This window comes from Peromyscus eremicus, chromosome 22, assembly GCF_949786415.1.
Source record: "Peromyscus eremicus chromosome 22, PerEre_H2_v1, whole genome shotgun sequence".
Taxonomy (NCBI): domain Eukaryota; kingdom Metazoa; phylum Chordata; class Mammalia; order Rodentia; family Cricetidae; genus Peromyscus; species Peromyscus eremicus.
Window position 1 is genome coordinate 21,337,059 of NC_081437.1, and position 25,328 is coordinate 21,362,386.

At 45.1% G+C, this 25,328-nt stretch overlaps 1 protein-coding gene and 1 long non-coding RNA gene across 2 annotated transcripts in view; one reads left to right on the top strand and one right to left on the bottom strand.

Moving 5' to 3' along the window:
- Clip4 (CAP-Gly domain containing linker protein family member 4) overlaps positions 1–16,033 on the bottom strand; it is a 78,021-nt gene extending 61,988 nt beyond the window's left edge. Inside the window, exon 1 of the mRNA XM_059248697.1 lies at positions 15,786–16,033. The gene's annotated coding sequence lies outside the window, so the exon portion shown is untranslated. The remainder of the gene's footprint in view (positions 1–15,785) is intronic.
- Positions 16,034–17,189: 1,156 nt separating this feature from the next.
- On the top strand, positions 17,190–18,623 carry LOC131897453 (uncharacterized). The gene is made up of 2 exons (XR_009375695.1): positions 17,190–17,671; positions 17,898–18,623. It is a non-coding gene; the product is annotated as an uncharacterized LOC131897453 (long non-coding RNA).
- The last annotated feature ends 6,705 nt before the right edge of the window (positions 18,624–25,328 follow it).

The window sequence follows — 25,328 nt, forward strand, 5'->3', positions numbered from 1 at the left end:
CCACCTGCTCTTCTGCCACGCAGTCAATTTAAACGGTGCAGGAGCTGACTAATGTCAAAGCATGAGTCAACTGCAACTGAAGTATCTGATGGATGTCTCCACTCAGGAGCACCCTTCAGAAGAATTTCAAAGGCACTCTTTTACGCTAGGCTAGTGCTACAACATACCCAACACTGTAGCCCGAAACACGCACCAAGTTACAATCCTACCAAAATAGCACTCTGATACCTGTGATAACACAGTTCCAGAACAGACTTCCAATCCCATAGGCCTACCCAGCGTCCCGATGAAGTGAACCACCTCTCATCTATAGCTACGAACCGAACCGGTCCATTTCATTCATGCTGCGGTTCCGCACAGGACAGGTCTCAGCTCCCACCCTCCTGCAACTTCCCAAGGCAAACCAGAAGGAATGAATCTATCTCAGAGCAGCAACGCGAGGCAGAGGCAGTTTAGTTTTGAACACGCGTGGGCCAAGGATTTCTTCATGCTCTAAGTCAGAATGGGGCGGCGACGGAGAACCTCAAGAGGCCCCGCGTGGAGAAACACACCAGGGTCAGCAGCCCCGCGCGTGGGAGATCCTCCCGGGGGGGCGTCCACGGAGCACGAGCCCCAGCAGGGCACCCATCTCAGCCAGGAAGCAACCGACAGGAGCACCCACCTCTCCCCGGCCGCCAGGGCCGCGTCCTGGGAGGCCTCTGATCGCCCCGGTGCGGCCCGGCCTCCGGGCCTCCCGGGAACCCCACCGCCCCGCCCCCCCCCCGAGAGTCCCGCCACCTGCCTGCTCCGGGTCCCCGGCGGAACGCCAGCTGCGGGACGCGGGGGCACCGAGGCGAGGCGCAGGATCGCGCTCCCGCCCTCCCGCAGGGGGTCCCGTGGCCGCCGCCGAGCCTCCAGCCGGGCCGCTGCAACCCGCCGCCTTCCACGCCCGCGCGCGCCGGAACCGGGGCCCCACGCGCGGGTCGGCGCGCGCGCAGTGCAGCCGCCCGGGCTGCGCGCAGGCCTCGGCCCTCGGCCCCGCGCACGCGCCTGCGTGCGCTCGCCTCCCGCTTTGCGCCCCTGCGCCCCTCAACGGGGCGGAAGGTCTGCAGCGGCAGCACCTGCTGGCTCCAGGCTCAGCGGGGTCTGGAGGGCTTTCCCCGGGAGTCCCTGGCGTGCCGTGGACACACGTGGGGGATCTGTCCAGCTCAGCAGAACCAGGCTCTAAAGAAACCTTGGCTGGCCCAGGCGGTGATTTGGGGCTGCAGCAGCAGGCATACCCTCCTCTGGCAAACTTTTCAGTGTGTTGGTCCAGTTTGGCCTCCCTGGCGCCCTATCATCCTGGGCTGGAAGACACCACCCCCTCAGCCCACCCCTGCTTGCTGCATCCTGTAGCCCGAGACCACATCTTAGCCTTTTTAAGATAATATGGCCATGCATGGCCTAAGGTAGACCCATCAGTCAAGTAATTACCTGTTTCCAGATCCTGCTGTGAAAACCCTTCTCAATACCCCAGTTCAGAAATTATAAAGGACGTGTGTCAGCCAAAAGGAAGAATAGTCACAGTGGGCACTTAAGTTCCTTGCTTTCTGCTCCCTCCTCACCTGCCTTCTATTCCCATTTCATCTGTCTTCCCATAACCAAAAAGAAGTGAAACTGACCCCTAACCGATGTGGGCGCTGACATTCTATTTGTTTCCCGGGCTACAGGAAGAAGGTGTTGACCTTTTTAATTAGGGAGACCTAATGTGACCATGAAGTTTGTAACCTTGAGTTAAGAGTGTCCCACCACTGCCATTGCTCTGTGAGGCCTCACAACCTATGATACTGTTGATGTGTCCTCCCTATCATGCTGTCACACGTTGAGAGACTATGTGAATGGGTGTCCATCGGAGTCCCTGCAAGATCAGAGGTAAGTGCGCACCACACACCAGAGCACCTTTTTCAGCGAGAACTATCTGGCTCTAGGGACTAGAAAAACAAACACAAAATACCCTCTGCTTGCTTGAGCCCTTTACAACATGGTCCCACCAAGTGGAAGAAGGGACTCACTACCTCTTAAGTGACTAGCCTTTTGGAGAGCTAAAATCCAGGGCTGTTTCTGCCCTGGGAGCTCAAAGAAACGTACGACTCCAGCTCAAGGTATAACGATGAGCACTCTCTGTCTCTCAGACTGCTCACCTCTGGCACGGTTGCAACCCCACTCACCAGCGTGTTGAGGGACTCTTTAGGGTGCATCCCGGCTTGTCTTGAGCCCTCTTTAAAGGTGATGCTCGGGAATGAGACTGTGGCCGGATGAGTGCCGAGAGGAGAGAGCCTGCCACCTCCTTCTACCTCTCGAGCTTCTACTAACACAGCCCAAGATATCCAAATAGTCGTTGGAGGCAATCACACCACAATGGAGAGCTGGGCGAGGCACAGCGCCAACTAAAACTCGGGGTGCTTATGCAGTATTAAATTCCACCACCATCCCACGCCCCTGGGCGGCCGCCAGCTTCTCTTTCCCTGTAGACTCCGTGCCTTCGTGCGCTCTCAGGGATGGTAATGTAACACAGATGCTTCCCCCTCCCTCGGAGGAGGACTCCTGACTCCTTTTCCCTGTTTTTATCACACCCAATTCTTGCCTAACCCACCCACCTGCTCAGCTGGCTAAGAGAGAAAGCAATTTGCCTGTAGTTAGTTGGCTCTAAGTGCCTTTAAATGAGTCCTGTTGCCGTTGAGACGGGGAAACCTATGAAGCTCTGTTGTAACAGGAGTGACTGGTGACATTTCCAGGCTACACGGTTTACTTTTACTGCTTTTTTTCTTTTTTTTTTTTACCATTATCCACCAAGATGACCACTATTAGTAGGCGATGGGGTGTGGTTAGCTGAGTGGTTCTAAGCAACAATAAAGGTCTCTGTTAGAACCAGACAGACGAGTGTCTCTTTCAGCTACACCCAACATACACGGTACACAGGCAAATTCCCAGGACACCAAGTCACCAGGGAGAGTCTTCCACTCACTCAGTTGCCTTTATTCCAAAAATTGAAACTGCTCCCTACCCCACCATCAGGAACACAAGCCCTTATTGGAGTCCTGTTTTCTGGAACACATACACACCCGTATTGCACAAATTTTGCAGCTAGGTCTTGCCAGTGAAATGGGACAATGATAAGGGGCCAGAATTTGGAGCTTGAATTAGCCATTGGAATGGCTGGACACTTCGAGTACGATCCATTACACGTGCTGAGATTCCATTATATCTAATAGCACAAGGTTTCTGAATGAACCAAAGTGCCAGGAGGGGGTGGCATCTATCAGTGGTCAGCACCACAGAGAGAAGAAAAGGCGTGGCCAACTGTCCATGCTACAGAACTCTACCTGTTAGATCTTGTCTTCGCCTTACCCAGTGAAGTGGGACGGAAGGTTCACACCAAGTCTGATCTGAAAGTCTCTCAAGCCACCGTCTGGCGCCACCTACCTAGAATGTCCTTGTAGGCATAAGGGCCCAGAGATAGCTGAGGAGATGAGCAGGGATCACTCAGAAATTCAGAGGTCGGGAAGCTCTGCCACCAGCTGCTGGACCCCACACCACAGGGAAGGAAGTAGAGGAAGTGAGTGGAAAAAGGCAAGTCACTGCTCTTCCTCACGCTGTGCATCGGGCAGGCTGTCCTTCATAGAGAAGGAAGAGAGATTCATCGGAGACAGTCTTCTGACAGAGCCAGGCCGATGGGAGCTCCACCAGCTGGAATGGTTACAACACTTAGCTGAACTCCTGAAGTCTCCCTTCCTCTCCATTGTGTGCACAGGCGACGTGACTCTCCACATGTAACACCCAGAAGACATCAGCAAATTGTTAGAAGCAATTAGTTCAGCAAGGCTGCCAAATGCAAGATCAATTTATAAAATCCGATAGTCTCTGTCAGCAGCATACAAGGAGGAAGTAGACAGAGAGACACCTCTCATGCTTGTGGTGAGCCCTGACCATGCAACATCCGGGGATTAAATTTACAACTTTTCAGAACTTTATGGAGAAGACCAGAAAATGCTATTGGAGAACATAAAAGAAGACGGACCCGATGAAGAACTACGCCATGGATAGGATGGTTTTGCACTGTAAAAATGTCAAGTGGATCACAAGATTCAATATATTGTTATAACTAAAACTCTGAGGTGCTCAATAAACATAAAATATGTGAGGACGAACGTAACCTTAAATAGGGCAGATTTCTAAAAGCAAGGAAAAAGGAAGGAGTCTTGCTCTACCAGATATTATGTCTTTATGATATCATTATAAAAATAACCAGTGCTGCTCTAGGAATAAACAGAGAAGTAACCTAGAATATAGACTTCTGGCTAACCAACACCTTGATATACATAAGGGTGTTGCCACGAACCAATGAAAAAAATATGAATTATTTATAGGATGGTGTTGGGGAAACAGGCTTAGCTAATATTGGAAACAAAAAAATCATGTGTCATATACAAAGAGCAACTCTGAGTAGAAATAAATGAAAGAGAAAAATGTGAGAGATAGTCTGAATGTACAGTAAGAATGTATTTCAGGGGCTGGAGAGATGGCTCAGGGGTTAAGGGCACTGGCTGCTCTTCCAGAGGACCTAGGTTCAATTCCCAGCACCCACATGGCAACTCACTACTATCTGTAACTCCAGTTCCAGAGGACCTGACACCCTCACACAGACATACACGCAGGCAAAACACCAATGCACATAAAAATAAATAATATTTTTTTAAAAAGCCAAGCAGTGGTAGTCCATGCCTTTAATCCCAGCACTTGGGAGGCAGAGCCAGGTGGATCTCTGTGAGTTCGAGGCCAGCCTGTTCTACAGGAGCTCCAGGACAGGTTCCAAAGCTACACAAGGAAACCCTGTCTCCAAAAACAAATAAACAAACAAAAGAATGTATTTCCTAATACACAACTAAAGCACTGGGGGTGGGTCTCAGGAGTAGTGAGGGTGCCTGATGTGCTGGAGGGGCCGGGTTCAATGCCAAAAATGGCGGAGGAAATGCCATAGGAAAGCACCTGTTCTTATCGAAACTAAAACTAACAAGGAACCATAGTTAAATCCTTACAAAATTCTTCCACCAAGTGGCCATAGTTGAACACTATCAATAAAAAGGAAGTAGAGAGAGGACAGCCCAGCAGCAGTTAAGAGTGTGTACTGCTCTTGCAGGGGACCTGGGTTTTGTCCCTGCACCCAGGTAATCGGTTTACAATCGCCTGTAACTCCAGCTCTAGCTGATCCAGTGCCCTCTTCTGGCCTTTGTGGGCACTACATGCATGCACATTCCCAAATGAAGATACACATTTTTTTTTTTTGAAGATACACATTTAAACATACTATTTTTCAAAAAGAAAAATTTTAAAGCCATAACAAATTGGGAGAAGATATGTGAGATGTATAAACATAACTAGGAATTAGTATCTAAAACACATCATCAAAAATCATCCAAAAAAACAATATAAAAGAGAAGAAAGGATAACAGTGGTTGGGTCCATGGGGCCGGGGATCTCTTGGTTTCTTTCCCTGTTGCTGTGATAAAATATACTTTGGCAAACACAACTCAAGGGAAAAGGAGTTCTTTTAGCTCACATTTCAAAGATACAGTCCATCATCAGAGGGCAGCCAAGGCATCAGGGGCTTGAAGCAGCTGATCACATGACATCCCCAGTCAGGAAGCAGAGAGAGGTGAATGCTGGAGCTTGGCTCACTTTCTCTATTTTAGGATCCACTGCCTAGAGAGAGCCTCTGCCCACAGTTAGATGGGTCCTCCCACAATCAAGATAATCCCCTGTGGGCATGCGCAGAGGCCTATCCAAGCACTTCTACACGTTGTCAGGTTGACAGTTAGCACAGTGTGCTGCTAGTTTTATGTCAACTTGACACAAGCTAGAGTCATCAGAGAGGAGGGAGCCTCCTTTGAGAAAATGCCTCCATAAGATCAGCTGTAGGCAAGTGTGATATATTGTGTACTCTAATAAAGCTTGCCTTGAGGAGCAGAGGACAGAGCCAGCCACTGGATTAGACATAGAGGCCAGATAGTGGTGGCACACACCCTTAATCCCAGTACTGGAAAGCACACATGCCTTTAATTCCAGGAAGTGACCATAGGGCGGACAAAGGTATAAAAGGCGTGAGGAAACAGGAACTAAAGGAGTTCAGCTGAGATCCTTTTGGGTGAGGACTCAGAGGCTTTCAGTCTGAGGAAACAGGATCAGCTGAGGAGTTGCTGAGGTGAGGTTGGCTGTGGCTTGCTCTGCTTCTCTGATCTTTCAGCTTTCACCCCAATATCTGGCTCCAAGTTTTTATTAAAAGACTATCTAAAATTCGAACAGCAGGCAAGCCTATTAGGCATTTTCTTAATTAGTGATCAATGGGCGAGGGCCCAGGGCCCAGCCCATTGTGGGTGGTGCCATCCCTGGGCTGGTGGTCCTGGGTTCTATAAGAAAGCAGGCTGAGCAAGCCATGAGGAGCAAGCCAGTAAGCAGCTCCCTTCCATAGCCTCTGCATCCATTCCTGTTCCTGCCTCCCTGACTGCTTTTGATGGTGAACTGTTCTGTGGAAATGTGAATGAAATAAGCCTTCCTCTCCAAGCTGCTTTTGGTCATGGCTCATCAAAGCAATAGTAATCCTAACTAAGACACATAGACTATCCAGAAAGGAAACCCCAGAACAATGAGCAAGGAGAGAAAAAAGGAACAAGAAATAAAAACAATCACAAAATTTCCAGGAAAATGGATGGACTTAGAATGTACAATATTAAGCAAGGTTACCCAGTCCCAGAAAAAAAAAAAAACTGCATGTGCTTTCTTACATGTGGGTTCTAGACTATAATGTATGCATGTATGTGTGTCAGCAACTGAACTCGAGGGCATTGTATATATAGAAAGAAGAACAAGAAAGGGTAATATCAGATCGTGAGGAAGGGCCGAACACAGGAAAAGGACATGTGAATCATGAAAGAGTATACAAAGCTAATTGTTTTTCTAATAGTTTTGACTGTTGTATGTTTTTCAGTGGGGTGTGTGTGTGTGTGTGTGTGTGTGTGTGTGTGTGTGTGTGTTGGATAAGTGCATAAAAATATAACTGATAGTGAAAGAGTAAAACCTAAAGCAAATCTCCGGGGCTTGAGCATGGCTGTTCTCACAGGATAGAAGTGGTATATATAGGCTTTTCCCATCAGAGGCAGAAAGTCACAAAGATAATCCCAAACGCTGGCAGGGATGTGGGAAAATGGGAAACCTCCTACTCTATTGATGGGGATGTAATGTGAGAGATACATTCTGTAGCCTAGCCTTGCAGCATTTAGTGAAAAGTCAGGATGCTTTGTGGCTCAGCAAGCACCCTTCTATGTCCCCTAAAGCATCATCTCCATGAGGTTTCCAGGAAGCTAGTCTCTCATCAGGTGATCTTATCCAAACCATGCCTCTAAGTACCATCTCTTTTCCTGATTGCAAACACATATTTCCATCTCTGTTCTTCAGATATATATCCAACTGCTTCCTCAACATCTACTCGGTGATATGCCCAATAGAACATGTACAAAATGGAACCCTTCCCCATGACCTTGCCTACATAGATAATAACAACTTATTATTCTTCCCTTTGCTCACTGGGGCCATCCTGTCTGGATTCCCCAAATGAAAAACCCAATCTCATTCTTTAAAACATTTGTATAATTTATTGAAGAAATTCATCAATGTCATGGAAATCTTTTCTCAACCAACAGCCACTGACACCCCGGGAGCTTCCTACTGCTTCTACCAGGCTTGCCTTTTTCCGAGCCAACTCCTCTGTCAAGGTGGCGTCTGCGGACTCCCTGTTCAAGTAGATTCTAAACTGAAAAGGCCTCAGGTGGCCCACACAGCTCCTCATGGCTGGTTGCACATTTTAAATATTTGGATACCTTTTACAAAATAAACCCTGAAGGCCACCCTCAAATACGCTTGATTCGGGGCCTCATTTACACTCACACCGTCCTGTAAGTTTATTCTATCCTTTGTTAGTTAGCCTTAGCTCCCAATAAGAACAGATGAATTGTTTTCAAACCCAGTGTCTCAGTTAGGGCTTCCATTGCTGTGAAGAGACACCGTGACCCTGGCGACTCTTACAAAGAAAACATTTCATTGGGGTGGCTTGCTTACAGTTTCAGAGGTTCAGTCCATTGGCATAGTGGCAGGGAGCATGGCAGATGTGGTGCTAGAGCTGAGAGTGCTACATCTTGCAGGCAACAGGAAGTCGACTGTCACACTCATTGATATCCTGAACATAGGAAACCTCAAAGCCCGCCCCTACAGTGACACACTTCCTCCAACAAGGCCACACCCACTTCAACAAAGCCACACCTCCTAATAGCGCCACTCCCTATGAGATTATGGGGGCCAATTACATTCAAACTACCACACCCAACTTGCTGCTCACAGGGACATGACTGGCATCACTGCCAAAGACCAGACAGAACCACCACTTTCAAAGGCCGTCTTTACATGCTAACACAAAGGAGGGACAACGGGCATGTTTCTTAGCGTTACAATCAGAACTGCCACTGTGGCACAAGAACTTTTTTTTTCAGGAGTTGGAGAGATGGCTTAGTTAGAGAAGAGCCTTCCACACAGGCATGAGGGCCTGAGCTCAGATCCCCAGCCCCACATAAGAAGCTGGCTGTGACACCATGGGCCTATAACCCCAGCACTGGGCAGGCAGAGACAGGGAGATCCCTGGGGTTCCCTCCTTATTAAATAAAGCCAGCCATCCATATTAAAATCAGTGAGTTCCAGGTTCAGTGATAGACACAGTCTCAAAAGAAGGTGGAGAGTGATTGAGGAAGACACCCAACATTGACCTCTGACCTCCACAAACATACATACAAAAAACTACCTTTTTTACCTCAGCTATTTAAATTTCTAGCCACCAAGGTACCTCTAGAAACATCTCTGGCACACATAAATAGCATGAAGCCACTTTCCATGAGGATTTTAGTTCAGTGGTCTCCTTTCTACCATTGAAGCTGACATTAACTAGACCTCTTTGTATAGCTATCATTTTACAAAAGAGGCGAAGCATGAAGAAATATCATTAAAAAAATCATAAAGATGCAATCAACCAATTCATACATGGGAATTTCTACAGAATCAAGAACTCATTCCTACAGCCAACAAAAGAGCTCAGAGGAAGTGCCACAGAGCAGAAGAGTTCAGAGCCCTATCCATTAGCCTAGTATGCAGACCTTGTCTGGATCTAGAGTCAAACAAATACATATTAGAAAAACTCGAGCCAGGCACCATGCCTCATGTATAATCCTAGCACCAGGGAGGCTGAGGCAGGAGACTTTCCATGAGTTTCAGCCTGGGCTACATGATGAGTTCCACATCAACCTGCACTACAATGTGAGAAGCCTTGTTAGAGACAGAGACAGAGAGACAGAGAGACACAGAGAGAGAGAGAGAGAGAGAGAGAGAGAGAGAGAGAGAGAGAGAGAGAGAAGAAGAAGAAGAAGAAGAAGAAGAAGAAGAAGAAGAAGAAGAAGAAGAAAAGAAGAGAAGAAGAAGAAGAAGAAGAAGAAGAAGAAGAAGAAGAAGAAGAAGAAGAAGAAGAAGAAGAGAAGGAAGGAAGGAAAGAGAATATTCTTAAGATCACTGGAGAAAATTTAATCCAAAGTGGATATTATGTTATATCAAGAAATTTTTATTAATTCTGTTATCTATGATAATAACATTGCAGTTATAGTTTTATTAAAAATCTTTATCTATTCAACACTTTGGGGTATAGGATAAATGTCTCCTGCCTGAGATAGCTTTAAGGTGTCTCATTACCAGTAAATGCCAGGAAGGGAAGACAGATGAACAACAATTATAAAATAGTAATAATTAATGTTGAATGATGAGTGGGCCACCCTCTCTTCTTTTGTGGTATGAACTCTTCTATACTAAAAAGGTTTTGTTTGTGTTTTGTTCCAAAAGAGCTCCAAGAGGGCGAGAATTTTAATTGACCTCTGTTGCTGCTCTATCACAAACACCCCAAACAGTCGCTGGCATAGAACACACTCGGGAAATATTCAGTCTCCTCAATCCCAATCAAGATAGATTATTCCAACCAAGGCCTCAAGAAACCATAGCGCATGCCTTCCTTCCATGTGCATACACACACGCTTGATAGTGCAAGGGCTTTGTGTATCACCGAAGTGTCTTTTTATTAGCTGTTTCCAAACCAACACAGTTCCACCCCAGGTCATGATAGCCCATCGATGGCTTTACCGACACTGGGATTAGGAGTTGAGAGAATATCAGACCCTCCTGGAGCTACACTGAGGTTGCTCCTGTCAGCAGCATCCAATGACTCACCTAACCAAAGAAAGCCATTGACAGGTCAATTAGCTGGTTCTGAGTTACGAGAAAGTCTCCTTTTGCGACAAAAACAGCATTGATAATGAGAGTGATTCTGGCATCCCCCATCTAAGCCTATTTGAGACCACAGGGAACAGTCAGGGGAAGAAGAAATGTGAACTGCTTTTTCAGATTCATGTGGAGTTCAACACAAGAGTAAGGAGTTATTATAGTCTGCTTTTAAAGGCCCACCAAAATACAGCATGCAATGCGTTTTTCATAATCAAGGTAGTCAGGACCTTAAGGCCCTGAATAGCACTTGGAAATTGCTAACCTGGGTCCAGCAAATTACCAGAAATACATTGAGTGCCTCTGACTCCAAGGGCAGCATAGAAGCTGTGACCAGGTCTAACTTAGTTCACGCTAGCTTTCCAGTAAAGGAGGGAGACTGCCATGACCACGGGCCACCATGGGCAGCCCAAACAGGAGCCCCAGGATCGTCTCTCCCTAACTCTGCCATCCCTGTTGCGACTCTTAATGTCCCCGAACCACAGTCTGCTCCTTTGTAAAGTCAGATCAGAGGATTCTTGCACCTCCCGATGTGGTTCACTACGCGCAGACTCGACTCAGTGTGATATTCATTAACGCATGATCGGCCAAAGACACAAGTGCCGGACAAGAAAGCCAGACACCCGCCAAGGAAATGAGCTAGCCCTCAGAACTTTCCAAGAAGAGACTTTCTGCCTGGTAGACTGATGGGCTCAGGAAAGGTTTCATACAGAGACGTCCTTAGCTCATGGGGAGCATCAAGAGATGCGGTTAGGCAAATAGGAGCTAGCTGGCCTGGAGGCTTTGTGTATGCTGTGGCTTGTATTTTCAGCCCTCTAGATCTTTATGAATGAAACATAATTCAGGTTTCATTCTCCATTTGGAGAAATCAAGGTATAGAATGGGGCTTACTATGTTTTCCCACTCAACAGTCCATTTCCCTCCTACATTCAGTTAGACAACCCATGGAAAGTCATAGGTCCAGTTTAAGAAACTGGGCAGGGAGAAAGGCAGGCAATTCACCCAAGTGCACACACTAGGCAGCAGAGCCAGGATCTGAAACCTGGATCGCCCTGATCCAGAGGTAAAATTTTTTTTAAAGATTATTTTTATTTTATGTATGTGAGTGTTTTGCCTGCCTGTATGCGTATGAACTATGTGTGTGCCTAGGGCTAGCAGAGGTCTGAAGAGGGCATCAGATCCCCTGGAACTGGAGTTGCAGATGCTTGTGAGCCACCGTGTGGGGGCTAGGAACCAAACTCTGGTCCTCTGAAAGAACAGCAAGTGCTCTTAACCTCTTAATCTCTGGTACCTCTCAAGCCCCCAGAGATGAAACTCTTAACCATGATGCTTGGCAAGAGAGAAAGCAGAAAGACAGAAGAAAGTTCAAAATGTACTTAGGAGTTTATGGAAGAACCCTTGGTCCATTCTGGCTACCGGTAGAGACTAGGGCAGACTTATACTCTAGAGACTTATCTCGGGCCTGGAGGCTGGCAAGCCTAAGGTAGGGTACAAACAGATTCTGAGTCTGGAAAGGATTTTCATCTTAGTTTGTAGATGGCCATTATGGTAGTTTGAATACAACCAGCTTCCATAATCTCACAGGGAGTGGCACTATCAGGAGGTGTGGCTTTGTTGGAGTGGGTGTGACCTTGTTGGAGGAAGTGTGTCACTGTGGGGGCAGGCTTTGAGGTTTCCTATGACCAGGATACCACCCAGTGTTGGAGTCGACTTCCTGATGCCTGCAAGCCAAGATGTAGCCAGCACCAGGTCTGCCTGCATGCTGCCATGCTCCCTGCCATGGTGATAATGGACTGACCCTCTAAAATTGTAAGCAAGCCATCCCAATGAAATGTTTTCTTTATAAGAGTTGCCATGGTCATGGTGTCTCTTCTCAGCCATAGAAAATCCTAACCAAGACAGCCACCTTCCTCACCCTGCCCTCACCTGGTGGAAAGGGAAGTGAGCTTTCTTACAAAGGCACTAAATGCTAAAGGTATCACCCCCCAAGAACTCTCACCTGGGGACCTGAGGGGATACCAACATTCAAGCCAGAACAGTCTAGCTGGAGCAGAGCTAACAGGAAGAAACAACGAAATGAACTAGAAAGATAAGTTAGGGCTTCGAATGACCTCAGATGTCACATTAACAGCCAGAGACACTGCCCTATAGGGTCGAGAAAAAAACCACCATGAGTTTCCAATGAGGGAAAGAGTGGGGACTGTCAGCTCTGTCCCTTCCCTATGCCCCAGTACCTGTTACACACGATACAGAACCAAAACAACCCCCGTTGCAAGCAGACAGAAGAACCCAAACATTTTGAAGTAAAATTTAGCAACTGAAAATAAAGTTGCCTCGGGATTCCAGGACTTGGGTAGCTCAGATTTTTAAGAATGGTAAGTGGATTTTACAAATGGTTTCCCTCCGAGACAGCTTAGTCTTCGTATTTAAACTATCCTCCATGGTGATGACCTGCATTCAAAATGAAGTTGAGATAAGCTGCCCCGATGTCCTCAGGGATGGAGCTCTGTTGTCCAGCCTTTCTCGTCTTCTCATTAACCACTTGGCAGTATAACAAGAATACCCACATTACCATCTTAACCACTGGCCATTATATAATGATATACTAGTATATAATCTTTGAGATATGCGTCCACTGGATAAAAGCACAGTCCTAGTAGAGAAGAACAGCTGTGCCACTTGCCAGAGTGATATTCCATCCATCAACATGCTCAGGGGCTTGCTGCCTACCCTAGGTACCCTGATCCATGTGGTACTCACACTTAACGTTTTTCCAGCTTCACCCATGCCCTAATCTAGACTTTCTGGCAGAGAACCTCTCAAGTTCAGCTTATTAGTGACATACCACACGCCTACTAAGAAGTTATATTTTCACCAGCTCAATAGCAGGGATGGAGGAGCATCTTTGCAGGCCATATCCAGTGATATTGTGCAATCTATACGGCTCTGCTATAAAGTCACCAAGCAAGCTCAGGTCTCAGCTGCAGAGGCAAATGGGCCACCACTTAAGCACACTGATGCACTGAATCCTCAGCCCAGAAACCCCAAGGGGTCCCAAAATAAAGTACAAAAGACCCAGAAAAGCCAACACATTATTTAGGAGAAAATAAACTAGGAGAATTGACACAGCCCAACCTAAAATTTTATTACAGGAATTAAGATAAACTATAGCTATAGAAAAGATAGTATGGAACTGGAAGAATTAACAAGTCAAGAAATATCTCAGAAGCACACTCACTCCAACATAGTCCCTGAATCGTGGATAAAGGAGAAAAGTCAACTCAATGGGGAGAAAAATGATAGTTTTACCTCACACCTTTCACAAAAATTAGCTAACAAATAGAGCACAGAAATAAGTTAGAATTCAGAACCATACGACTTCCAGAGGACAGCACAGGAAAAAGATCTAGGTCCTCCTGGATTCAATGACAACTTCTTCGAAGCAATATCAAAGGCATAATCCATGAAAGCCAGAATTGGGCTGGACTTCACTGGAATTAATAATTTCTGATCTATAAAAGTCCATCTTCAGGGGCTTGGAGAGATGGCTCAGTGGTTAAAAGCACTTGCTCTTGCTGTGGGCTAGGGTTTGGTTCCCAGCATCCACCTGGTGACTCACAGCCATCTATACCTCCAGTGCCAAGGGATCCGACACCCTCTTCTGACCTCTACAGGTACCAGGCATGTATGTGGTACATACACATACATGTAGGCAAAGCACTCATACCCATAAAATGAAATATGTAACTCTAAAAAAAAAACCTCAAGAGACGGTATTGAGGGGAGCTACAAACATGACTCACTGGTTAAGAGCAGCCTACTGGAGTTTGGTCCACAGTAGCAGTGTCAGGAGACTCCCAACCTCCTGTAACTCGAGCTCCAGGGGACCCAATACCCTCTCATGGTCTTCACCAACATCCACATGTGAGCATGCACGCGCGCATGCACACACGCGCGCACACACACAGAATAAAATAATATTTAAGGGCCATGTTAAAACAATGAAAACACAAGCCAAAAACTTTGTAAAGCCAAAAACTTGACAAAGTACATATCTGATGTCATCCAAAAGAACTCTCTAAACGCAATAATAAGAAAATTCAAATTCTTTAAATGAGCAAAAGATCAGAACAGACACCTCACCAAAGAAGAAACAGGTGTGGACCATCAGTATATGAACAACAATGTAAGTCATTGGGAACTCGAAATCAAAAAAGGAATGACATACCACTGTACATCTATTAGAAGAACTAAAATTCCCAACACTAACAAAGGCTGAGGAGTATGGAGCATGGAGAACTCCCGTTCATTACTTAAGGAGGTTGCAAAATGGTCCTGACACTTTAGAACACAGCCTGGTAGTTCCTTATAGTCTGACCCTGTGAGCCAGCAGCTAGACTCACAGCAGCTAGACACACACACACACACACACACACACACACACACACACAACTAAATCCAAATATTAGAGCAACTAAAGTATCCTCTGTGTTTAGTAGATGAATGGATAAACTGTGGGGAAAACACAATATTTAGCAACAATAAGTAATGGGCTATTGAGCCACAAAAAGACAAAGGGGGAGCTTAAGTGAATATTGTTCAAAGAGAAAAGTCAGCCTGACTATATATTGCATGTCTTCAGCTAAGTGGCATTCCAGTTGGCATGGGCAGTAGTGAAGGCAACTCCCTTCCAGCTGGCATCCTAGAAAAGATGAAACTATGGTAAAGAATTAAATGCTCTGTGGGCTTGGGATGGTGGCACATACTTTTAATCCCAGCACTCAAGAGGCAGAGGCAGGCAGATCTCTGTGAGTTCGAGACCAGCCTGGTCTACAGAGTGAGTTCCAGGACACCAGGGCTGTTAAACAGAGAAACTCTTGTTTCAAAAAAACCAAAATACAAATAAATAAATAAGTGCTCAGTGGTTACCAGGATTAGGGAAGAGTAGGAAGGATGGATGGAATGGTGCACGCAAGGAATTTGGGGACAAGGACACTATTCTAACACTATAATGGTGAAGATGTTATACATTTGTCGAAAACCATATAATTTATAACCTGATGTTGTAAACTATGGACCTTCTTTAATAATAATGTTATCAATAATTCAACAATTATCAACAGAAAGAATAGACTGTGGAGGAATTTCAATACTCTGCTCAGGTTTGGAGTACTGCCCTCACTTCCTGATCATGTACTATATATATGTTAAAAAAAAAAAAAAAAAAAAAAGATGTATTTCTTTGACATCTGTCTACATGGCCGGGTGGTGTCTGCATCCAATTACTGAAGCCTGCATTCATTTGTCTGAGGTTGTTCTGTGTGCTCTATTCAGGTCATCCACCTATGCCTTCGCAGAAATGAGTTTCACCAGAGCTCTGAGTAGACAGATTCATTTATACTATGACTTACCCAAATCATGTGACCGGCTTCTCAATGTCACCCAGAAAAAAAAATATATCGGTCCCTCATGGACCTTCCTTAATAGAGTCCAAATTGCTTAGCGTGTTAGTTGGGAGCATATGGATATGAGTGTTTTCATAATGGGCTCCCTCAGGCCCTAGGTAGGTTCCAGTTACAGAAAGCCAAGGTGGTAACAGCAGGCTTTAGCTTGCCTCCCTCTGATGGAGTCCCCTTTGAGTGTCCCAGCTAGCCAACATCCCTACAGGCAACAAATGCATAACAATGACATGGCTAGGGTGCTATGGATACAAGATTTAAAGGGCCAGGCACTATTAATTAAAACCCTTAACTTACCGCTTAGTCAAGGCAGGATTAGGACAGGGGAAGAACCTTAGTTACCCCTACAAGCCCTTGACTTCCCAGCAGGGAAGAAGTCAGAATGGTTTTAGAGACTCTTACAGTGACAAGTTACTACAGAAATCAGTCACCCTGAATTTCCACTCAGGCCTCCCTCCACATCAGCTTTTCTGAAGCTGGATCCAATTTCTTCGGGTATGTTCATGGGACAAAGCTTCACTGACATCATGGGATTCCCCATGGTAAAAACTGGGGCTGCAGGAGTCTGGTTGAAGTAACTGAGTACCTTTGGCTATGTGTCGTTGTTACCAGGACCCACCTTGGGAGGACAAAACAACCATCTTTGCCTGAATTGTCACATCAGCCAAGATGAGGCTGGAGGAGTTCCTTTGATTAATAAGAGACAAAGGGTACCCCCAATGCTTTGAAGCTGCCCTCTCCTGGTGTGCTCTTGGGAACAGGGCGGGAAACGGGACAGCGCTGAGTCTTTGTGGAGTTTCTCTCCAGCACATCAACTTTATGCTCAGAATGACATCACTCCCGCCTGTGACCGGCCCAGAGTTCTCAAGTTGTAGCAAGTCTCCGGAAAGATAAAGTCAACCTTTCAGATGAGAATCATCTTTAGTGGCTTTCCCAGTATCGGTACCGGAGAAGTAAACCTGACACACAACCCCACGGTCCACGCTCGGCACACTGAACCATAAGCCTTTTGACCCAACTGTTGCTGTGTGGTATCCAGGAGGATGCTACCCACCAAGCATGCCCCCTCCAAAAAAAAAAAAAAAAAAAAAAATGCTCTTCCAGTTATCAGGATAATATGTTATTTTTAGACCAAAGTGTTCAGCTAATGAAAAAGTAGAACGTTGAAAAATTAAGGCAGTGTCCCTCTGTCTTATATATCAAGGTCATAGAGGCCTTCAAGCTTCTTGAATTTTCTGCAAATGGGAAACTATTGCCTAGGAGCTGGAAGAACCACAATTTCTATTGAAATAATACCACTGGCTATAATAGATCAGAGGCTCAACATGGCAAGCTGCCCCGACCTTCTCTCCTTCTCTCCAAAGGTGAATTCTCAGCTATTGTCAACTTAATAAAAGCACTCAGCTCGGGAGTCATTATTGCTTGCTCTGAACAGAACCACCAGCGCGTTCACATCCAGAACTTTGTATTGATTGTCGTTTTTCACATCTATAGGATTTACTGTTTATAATGAAGAATCTGAGAGTTGAAAGACTTTGAACCACATTCAGAACTTTTACTAGAGCAGGCTCATCAAGTAAAAAAAAAAAAAAAATCGACAATCCTTCTCACATGCGGCTTCAAATTTGTCTGTATAAGAAAACCATTCCCTGCTCTCCACCAATATTGTATACCACCGCCTAATCCATGCAGACAGCACGGGATGTCCCATAACTGTCCCCAGAGCATCAGCCAAGACACCACAGTAGATGACAGCATTCAGAGTTTACAAAAGGCATGACTTCCAGGCTTGTAGACGAAGCTTTAGGAGACTTCCCATGGGAAAGAGAAGTTTAATGGTGAATTTCTTTCTCAATTTTTTTTTTTTGTATTTTGTTTGTTTTATTTTTGTTTTGCTTTGTTTTTTGAGACAAGGTTTCTCTCTGTAACAGCTCTAGCTATCCTGGAACTATCTCTAGACCAGGTCGGCCTCTAACTCAAAGATCCACCTGCCTCTGCCTTCCGAGTGCTGGGATTAAAGGCAGGCACCACCACCGCCTGGCTAATAGTGCATTTCTATCCTAGACTGAAACATAAGGAGTCCAGAGGAGATACATCAACGTGTGGAGAAGGCAGCCTGACAGGAGCTACAATCTTCCAAAGGGGTCTGCAACTAAACCACGGAGACCAGGACCGGAAGATGAGAGAATTAATAGCCAAGCTCACACTCCTCCCTCGCCCTCTGTGGTTCTTGCCTGGGAAAAGCAGGAGTCCTCCTAAGGCACATCTGGTCTCGGTGGTGGTGGTGGAAAGAGGTGGGGGGGGGGGGGGATCATCCACAGGTGCTAATGGGATTCCGACGCCACCTGCAACTTCCTATTTTCTTCACGTTAGTCAGAGGCTATAATCTGGACCAGGCCTCTGAAAACTTGGAAAGAGTAAGCTTTCTCGACCTCCAAAGCCTGACTCTGCTTTCTAAAGATTTTGAACAGAAATTCGAATTCACGTGGTCATGATGTCTAGTGATGAGACAAGCACATTGACCTTCTCAGTTACAGCATGAAACAGGTAATAACTTGGAAAAACTGCCCATAATGATCCTTGGGTCTGTACTTGAGGTTTTACTGACACCTGGCTGCCTGTAATTATCGAAGCCAACACAAATTTCACAGCGCTGACTTGAGTGTGCAAAAATGTAATTTTCTCTATTTTCCTATAATTGAGTGTAATTTCTTCCCCCTGAGTCTCTGTTCTGCCTCAAAGCAGAGAAAATTTAATCTAGCTACTTTCAGATAAACTTCTTCAAACACAGCCATGTCTTTAGTCGATTCAAGTTCATAATTCACTCACAATTAGGATGGAAATTCTCTTTTCTTTTTTTTTTCCTTCTTCTCTGGAATTCAATCTAAGCTCCTGGGGGCTTGTATAATGGGTCTCCTTCTTCGTGTTAATTTGTACCGTCTGCATCTGGATATCACAGGTGTCAGGTGTTCCTCTTAGGACAAAGAGGCAGGATGATCACTGCGAGTTTCAGGTCAGCCTGGGCTATCATGTACTTGAAATACATTGTCCTCATGAGACCCAGCACTGTATATAATATACACGGATAATAAAAAGATGCAGTAGTGATTCGGAGTTTTTTAAGTTAATACATATGCTTAGGGTTTACATTATACTTAAGGACTTGATAAAAACTGTATCTGGTACTAAACCTGCCGTATTTGTGAAGGATCAAAAGTAAAGTCTTAAGAGAAGATAAAGAGTCAGCTGTAAGCATACTTTTTGAAAATAAATAATTTTTTAGAAAAATTAGATACCTGTATGGACCTAGGAGACTTGTGTAACATGACTTCTCTGTCCTCAGAGTGCCCTTATGTTCTTACCTGGTTCCCACACCTCATCCTAGACTGACTCATTGGCATGTACTCTTTCTTGCTCTGAAGAAAAGTTTATTTTGCATGGAAGTCTTGAGAACAGTGGTTCTCAGCTGTCCTAATGCTGTGACCCTTTAGTACAGTTCCTCACGCTGTGGTGACCCCAACCATGAAATTATTTCATTGCTACTTCATAACTGTAATTCTGCTATTGTTATGAATAGTAATGTAGATATCCGATCTGCAACCCCCAAAGGAGTTGTGACCCACAGGTTGAGGACCGCTGCTTTAGAACGTCATACTGCCCTCCATGCCACTTGGACCTGTGGGAGACAGAGGCAGCAGAGGTGGGAGGAGGGGGGCTTCTCATTCTTTTATAGACAGACACGATTCCTACGCTGCCAATGTCAACACAAGAGACAGTTCTACCCAATCTTCAAACTCTGCACTCTCAGGTGAGGCTTGAGATCAGACACGAAGAAGCCCTGCTCAGAGAGGACCCTGTGGCTTCCCTCCAAACACTCCCCAGACTCTGATGTTCTGTCTAATACTGTCTCCTTTCAGACCTCCTTGCCTTACTCCAGAGTGCAGCCTTCTGGTTTAGACGTTGAGGGTTCCAGAAGCAGGTCCCCTGAAACAGTGGCCGTCATGGCTGTGCATAAAGGTGCCCTGGGTGCTCTGAGGAAGTCTGGAGAGTGTGAACACAGAAGAAGGCGCATGAGAAGATGACCGTGCTATGGACAGAACCTTCAAAGGGGTACTTAAGTGAGGCATTAGGGTGGCTTCCAGTCCAGTGTGACTGGTGTCCTTAGGTGGAATAACTCATTCCCCATTCTGCATCCTGGCATGCATGGACACACACAGAAGAGAGACTAAGAGATGTTAGACAGGACAGTCATTTATGAGCCAAAAAAGGGGGTGGGGCTGGAAGAAATCAAGCTTGAACCTGAACCTTGGACTTCCAGAACTTTGGAAGTAAATTCTGATTGTTTAAACTACTCAGACTACAGTGTTTGGCTTGCTTTGTTGTATTATTTTAGAAAGACAGCATTACTCACATAAAATCCTTAACATAATTGTTTCATCTAAATCCATTTGTGAGGAAATAAGCAAATCTACATGACAAAATAATCTATAAAATTATAATCTAAACTTCTAAACAATTTCAGTGCTCTTAAGGACTGCTCCCCTCCCCTCCCCCCCCCCCGAAAAAATGTCATTTAGCCAGGTGATGTTTCATACACTTGGAATGTCAAGGTCAGGCCTAGCTGTGTACTGAGACTCTGTCTTGAAAATCAAAATAAATGGTTGGGCATGGTGGTTTACCCGTGTGAGGTCAGAACTGGAGATGTAGGGGTCATCATAGGTTCCAAGCCAACCTACATAGTCTACATAGGGATTCCAGGCAACGTAGGGCTACATGGGAAACCCTGTCTCTGTCTCTGTCTCTCTCTCTCTCTCTCTCTGTGTCTCTCTCTCTGTCACACACACACACACACACACACACACACACACACACACACACACAAACCAGAAAACAAAACAAAACCCAAAAAGTGTGTTAAAGAACATCAAAAAGGCCAGCCATTGTAATGCACACCTTTAATTCCAGCACCCAAGAGGCAGAGGCAGGTGGATCCCTATGAGTTCCAGGTCAGTTTGGAACATAGCCAGTTCCAGGTCAACCAGGGCTTCGAGATGAGGCTCTGTTATTGTTTGATTGTTTGTTGTTTTTTAAAATCACACTAAAAAGTCATACCACTAAGTTCAATGTTTTTACTGAATTTGATTTTTTTTTTCCTGCAAAATTCAGGGGGTTTTAATATTAAAATAAAATGATTTAAGATATAACAAAAACTAACACACTGGAATTGGACCAAAAAAGAGAGAGAGAGAAAGAAAAGAGCCCAAGAGAAGGCACAAGAAAACAAAGATCCACTTGTTTACACATTCAAAAATCCCATGAAAACACTAAATTCGAAGCCATAACATACATGCAAAGGACCCGGTACGGGCTGGTGCAGGCCAGTGCAGGCCGGTGCATGCTGCCTCAAACCCTGTGCGTTCATACGTGTGGTGATTCTGTGAACTTAAAAGGCCTTTTTTTCTTGGTGTCCTCCATCCCCACAGCCTCCTACACTTTTCATCCTCTTTTGCAGAGTTCCCTGAGCTCTGAGGGGAAGACCTTAATGGAGACATCCCATTTAGGGCTGAGTGTTCCAAGGTCTCTCTCTCACTCTCTGCATATTGTCTGGCGGTGGGTCTCTGTGTTTGTTCCCATCTGCTGCAGGAGGAAGCTTCTCTGATGACGGCACAGCAAGGCAGTGACCCATGAGTAGCAGAGTGTCATTAGGAATCATTTTGTTGCTACTTTTTTTTTTTTTTTCAGAACAGTAGCATTTGGTTGTACCCTGAGTCCCTGGGCTCTGGTTGTTGGTCACTCAAGCAGTATGTGGGTTCTATCTCATGGAGTAGGCCTTAAGTCAAACCGGATATGGGGTGGTTACTCCCACAAGCTGTATACCACCATTGCCATAGCGTATCGTACAGGCAGGACACCATTGTAGAACAAAGCATTTGTGGTTGGGTTGGTGTCTATGTTCTTCTTTTGGTAGCATACAGAGTACCTCCCTGTTCCATAAAGCGCTAGAATGTAGGAGTGAAAACTCTATGCAGGCACTAACTTGACTGCTCCATGTTCAATGAGGTAGGCAGGTGTTGTCTTCAGCCATGAAACCTTGACATCCGTTTGTGGACAGAAAACTATAGTCTTGGCAACAGCCTGGGTTGTTTGGGGATTCCCATGGGACCCCTTTGGCCAACAACTCAATTAGATATAACCCAGTCCCAGTATTAAAAGCTTCATTTGGTGACAAGAGATAGCCTGTTGGGCTCTGACTCCCCATTGTTTGGCGATTTTGTTTAGATAGCCTACATATATGCATAGTTTTAGGAAGCTTCTGCGTGTATTAGGTTTCCATTCTACCCCACAAATGGCCCTTAATTTTAGCCGTCTCTCCCCATATTCCCTCCATCATCCCTCTCCTCCCTCCCTATCACCACTTAACCCTCCCATTCCAGCACCACCACCACCACCCATCCACAGCTATCTATTCTATTTCCTTTTCCTAAGGAGATCTGTCCTCTCTAGTCCCTTACTTTATACCTAACCTCTGGGATTCTCGGATTGTAGCTTATTAATCATTAACAGCTAATACCCACATATAAGTAACTATGTACCTTGTATTGTCTTTCTGGGTCTGGGATATCTCATTCAGGATGATTTTTTTCTAGTCCCATCCATTTACCTGTGAAATTCATGATCTTTCTTTTAATGGTTAAAAACTGTGTAAACTGCACTGTGTAAATGTACCACATTTTCTTTATCCATTCTTCTGCTGAGGGACATGTAGCTTGTTTCTGATTTCTGGTTATTGTGACTAGAGCAGCGATGAACATGGTTGACCAAGTGTCTCTGGGGTAGGGTGAAGCATCCTTTGGGTATATGCCCAGGAGTGGAATAGCTGAATCTTGAGGTAGATTGATTCCCATCTTCCTGAGGAACACTGATTTCCACAGTGGCTGTACAAGTCAGCACTCCCACCAGCAATGAATGAGTGTTTCTCTTACTCCACATCCTTGTCAGCATGGCCTGTCACTTGCTTTATTGATCTTGGCCATTCTGATAGGTTTAAGGCAAAATCTCAAAGTAGTTTTGATTTGCATTTCCCTGACAGCTAAGGATGTTGAACATTCTTTAAGTGTTTCCTAGCCAGTTGAATTTCCGCTATTGAGAATTCCCTGTTTAGATCTGTACCCCATTTTTTTAAAATAGATTATTTGTTTTCCTGATATCTAGTTTTGTTGTTTGTTTTTGTTTTTTTTTTTTTTTGGTTCTTTATACACTTTGGATATTAGCCCTCTATCAGATGTGCAGTTGGTAAAAAAATCTTTTCCCATTCCGTAGGCTGCTACTTTGTCTGAATGACAGTGTCCTTTGCCTTACAGAAACTTCTCAGTTTCCTGCAGTCCCATTTATTAATTGTTGATCTTAGTGCATGTGCCATTGGTGTCCTGTTAAGAAAGTCTTTTCCTGTGCCAATGAATTCAAAGTTACTCCCCACTTTTTCTTCTATCAGGTTCAGTGTACCTAGTTTTATGTTGAGATCTTTGATCCATTTGGAGTTGAGTTTCGTTCAGGGTGATAAGTATGGATCTATTTGCATTCTTCTACATGCCAACATCCAGTTTGACCAACACCATTTGTCCAAGATTCTGTCTTTATTCCATCTGATTCCTTTATCAGGTGCCCATAGGTGTATGGACTTATGTCTCGGTCTTCAATTTGATTCCATTGATCAACGAATCTGTTTTCGTGCCAATATCATGCTGGTTGTATTACTATAGCTCTGTAGCACAACTTGAAAGTGGGGACGGTGAGACCCTGATGTCTTAGTTAGGGTTTCTACTGCTGTGAAGAGACGCCATGACCATGGCAGCTCTTATAAAGGAAAACATTTAATTGGGGCTGGCTTACAGTTCAGAGATTTAGCCCATTGTCATCACAGTGGAAAGCATGGCAGCACACAGGCAGACATGGTGCTGGAGAAGGAGCCAATCGTCAGGCAGCAGGAAGAGAGGGACACTGGGCCTGCCTTGAGCTTCTGAAACCTCAAAGACACTTCCTCCAACAAGGCCACACCTCCTAATAGTGCCACTCCCTCGAGCCTCTGGGGGCATTTTCGTTCAAACCACCACACTCAACTATGGTACTCTATAACACACCACAAACTAATGCGATGAGAAGCCAGTCTCTCGGCCTCACAAGCGCAGCTCTTGCCTCCCCACCCTCTATCCTTATCTCCAGTGCTCACACACATGGTCAAGTTGACTACTAGTTCATCACTCTATTTTCTTTTTTAGCCCAAGAACTTATCATACGTCATCCAGTTCACTTCCGTTTTGAGATCCCTTAAAGCATTAAAGAGTCCCCTAAGCCCCTAAGGGTTCGTAACTTACAGTTATCCATCTTGAAATACATCCATTGTTTCCTATTTCTGCAACAAGGCTCAAATCCATCAAACCAGGGTGTCCTGGGTCATGGCCCAACTTTTTAAAAGAGTGATTGCTTCAATATAAATAGATCTGAATAGTTTACAAAGTAGGAATTTAGTCTGGGCAAGTGGCTCAGCTGGAAAAGTGTTTGCTATACAAACAAGAAGATCTGAGTTTGATCCCCAGTGCCTACATAAAAGCTGGGCATGGCAGCACATACCTGTAGGCCCAGACTGGGAAGGCAGAACAGGAGCTCAATGGCAAGCTAGTCTCACCAAATCAGTGAGCTCCATGTTCAGTGAGAAATCTTGTCTCAAAAATATGAGGTGGAGAGTGATTGGGGAAGACAAGTACCATGGACTTCTGGTCTTTGCAGACGGAAGTACATATGTACCTACACAGAGCTACACATGCACACAGACCTGTGTATACATATACATACATACATACATATATGCATACATACATGTGCTGTAAAATAACAAGGAAAAGACAGTGTCAATGATATAAAATGCTAACTGTACTCTATAATAAAATTTAAAGGCAAGACAAAATTTAAAAAATAATACAAGTGACTAGGAATATAAGTAATATTTTTTAAACTTTATTATACTTTGTTTGTGTATGTGTGTGTGTGTGTGTGTGTGTGTGTGTGTGTGTGTGTAGCCACGGCACCGTGTGTGGGGTCAGATGACAACGTACAGGAGTCAGCTCTCTCCTTCTACCATGCTGGTCCTGGGGATTGAACTCAAGTCATCATGCTTAGCAGCAGGGGCCTTCACCTGCTGAGGCATTTGCCCAGCACAATATGGTGAAGATTAACAAAAGTGAACCTATCATTCTTTTAATGAATGAAGGAAATGTACAGGCGATTTCTGAGAGAAAATAAGTAAGTGATGAACAAAACGCATTTGTGTGTGTGTGTGTGTGTGTGTGTGTGTGTGTGTGTGTGTGTGTATGTGTGTGTTTCAAGACAGAGTTTCTCTTTGTGGTTTTGGTGCCTGTCCTGGACCTCGCTCTGTAGACCAGGCTGGCCTCTGCCTCCCTAATGCTGGGAATTAAAGGTGTGTACCACCACTGCCCGGCC